This window comes from Ctenocephalides felis, unplaced genomic scaffold (assembly GCF_003426905.1).
Source record: "Ctenocephalides felis isolate EL2017-DRISC unplaced genomic scaffold, ASM342690v1 CF-g0.4_SCAFFOLD_01886, whole genome shotgun sequence".
NCBI lineage: Eukaryota > Metazoa > Arthropoda > Insecta > Siphonaptera > Pulicidae > Ctenocephalides > Ctenocephalides felis.
Window position 1 is genome coordinate 115,876,248 of NW_020538040.1, and position 3,255 is coordinate 115,879,502.

A 3,255-nucleotide genomic window follows, 5' to 3' on the forward strand; every position below is an offset into this window, starting at 1 on the left:
AATAAAAATGATGATTTCTATGCACATTTACACAAAGAACCCATGTATCCGTACGATATACCTAAAGTTCGTTCAAAACAGAACGATAAAATACACTTATTGGAAGGTAATAAAATGTCTATAGGTCATGGAAAAATATCTACAACAAGTCCAGTATACACGAGTTTTACAAACCTCGCGTTGAATGATTTCAAAATTGAAAAATTAGGATCAATAAATGTGAAACCTCACCCAATCCCCGTGAATAAAATCGTAACTGAAACTTATCAAGAGATACCCGATTTTAAGTATTTGAGCACAGATTTTAAAGAGGAAATATCGACATTCGAAAATCTTTTAAATTCACATTATACTAGTACAGAGCATTACGAATCGGAAGATCAGAATAACAATGATCTCACAAAAACTACGTTTGAGACAGATGACGTAAACATCAAATTTACTACAATATCAAGTAACCCTAAAAATGATTTTCAAAAGGTTGATTCTTATGAGACACTACAACCTTTTGATATTTTTAATAAAAAGATAAATCGCGAAAAGGATGGCATTGAGCAATCAACAATGATTTGGGAAAGAACCGAAAGTGTTAATGACAAAATTGGGTCAGTAGAAAACTATGTTGGAAATAAATCTGATGTAAGAATACAAAATCAAGGACTGGGAATGATGGGGAATACGCAAGAATCTTCAACCGTAATGTATTATATTTCTGATAATTCATCTAAAAATGGTACTAAGCTTTCTCAACCTGATGCAACTGTTATAATGAACACAAAACAACTATTTGAAAAGCATGATGAAGAATTGAATACATTTGTAACGCCAAATTCTGAGCGACTTAATATGCACCTTATTTATAATAGCTCTAAAATTAATACGGCGAATCGTACCGTTACATCATTTATTAACCTAGATTCTATAAATTACAATTCTGGTTCAGGTTCTAGTGGAGTACATGGACCATTCCAATCATCAAAATGGGAATATGTCAATGGCACAAAAATACCTATGCGCAATTTAACAAATACTAATAAGGTTTTCAATGAAACTTTACAAGCACTTGTTGTGCACAATACTACACCTAAATCAATTTATCAGAATTCTACCATTGCGATTAAGAACAAAGAACCTTTTCTTCAAAATATAATACTACAGAATAATTCAGAATCAATAATAGTAGAATCGTCATCAGGTCATACAAAACCAGATATCCAAAGACTTATCAATATAGATTTCCCCGAAGAAGACGTAAAATTGATTGTGAAGAACAAAGACGCTCCGCTTCAAAATTTATCTTCCATATTTGATTCAATTTCATCAAAATTAGGTATAGCTCCCAATATTCAAACTAAGACTCCACCATTCCGTTTGAGCATCAAGAAACAAACTACAATAAAACCATCAGCAACAGAAACAACAAATTCATCGAGTGAAAATGGTAATCAAGGGATTGTGGAACCAGTAGACCCCAATATTGCAGAAATATTACTCAAAACCCTCAACTCTACATTATTAGAAAATTTTGCAGAAGTTGTGACATTGCGGCCTGTTAAATCTAATACGGGAGTTAATGGTAATTTAAGACCAAAGCCAAAACTAAAAAAAAATAATGATGCTGTTGCAGAGATAAAACATTTTACACAAAGCGATAAAATTGTGCTTCATTCAACTATTCTGAGTAGCTTACAAATATTTGATGCAGATAAATTACCCGATGTTTTAGAAAATAGAGAACTATCGTTTAAGCAAGAAAAGATTAAGCAAAATACGGAAAGTCCGAATGTAAACTTTGGCACGGTGACTTCTATGAGTAAAGTTATATCATTTGGAAACCATGATACATCTACTACAGTAACAACCACGACAGTCGCAGAGCCTGTTGTTGACTCAAATATATATATTGGACAAATGCAAGAAGCAGAGTTATTATTAGACAGAGAACTAAATGAAACTCCATATTCAGAAATTATTCATGATTTAAATCAACAAGCGAGTTCTCATACTGAACGTTCACAAAAATTTATTGTTGCGGGAAATAGAAATAAACATCACTATGAGGACAATAAAAATTACTTATCAAATAAAAAAAATAAAGATGATGAAATCAATGTTGACATTAGTATCTTAGGCTCGATTATCGATTCATCCAAGTTAAGAGCCCAATCAAACAATCCTAAACTGTCTATGGATCATTTAAAAATTCTAGCGAATATTGCAAAGATAAGCGATAGTAATAACAAAACGTTGAATTCAAATGAATCTTTATCTAAGAATTATACTATAAATCAATCTGGTTTGAAGATTTTGACAAAAACATACAATAAAATTTTTGAGAATGAGGAAAAAAATATAAAAGTTGAAAAGTATGAAAACATAGGTATGTAGAAACATTTATAAAAATAAAAGAAATCTAAAATAAAATTTGTTTTTCTTATAATAATTATAAATATTTTAAACAGTTCTTTAGATTTTAATCTTTTTTGTAGTAGGTAGGTAGTAGATAAACGAAATGTGATTTTTAAAGGTTTAATGGCTATTTATTACATATTGTATATTAGTTTTATTTGTCCGTATTATATCATTAATTACATTAATGGGTTAATGTTTTTCTCTTCCTATCTTGCAATTTACTAATTAATTAAAAAAAAATTAAATTATTTCAGAATTTTCAGAATGTAGTAAGAATTTCTCATTGAGATGCGACAATAACCAATGTTTACCTGAGACAGCAAGGTGTAATAGAATTACTGATTGTAAAGATACATCAGATGAGCAGAATTGCACCTGTGCTGATTATTTAAAATCAAAATTTTTGATGCAAAAAATTTGCGATGGGATTGTTGATTGCTTGGATTTTTCAGATGAAAGCAACTGTGGTTTGTATTAAACTTGTAGTTTAAAATGCGCAAACGAAATAAATTATTTCATTTAACTTCACTTTTATTTTTTAGATTGGTGTGCTGTTGGTCAATACGTATGTTTGAATTCTAAAAAGTGCATTGATCAACGCAAAATTTGTGACGGCATTATAGATTGTCCAAAAGGCGACGACGAGAAAAAATGCATGCGTTTATCACCTGACAACAACACAGCTGATGATTTGCATTATATCTCTCAAGGTAAATTATTTTTTATACCAACATACATTTAGTAAATACTTCATTTTTATAACTTAATATTTATATCTCTAGGCTATCTTATGATTCGCAAGCGAGGAATTTGGGGAAAATTTTGTGTGCAAGACTTCGAACA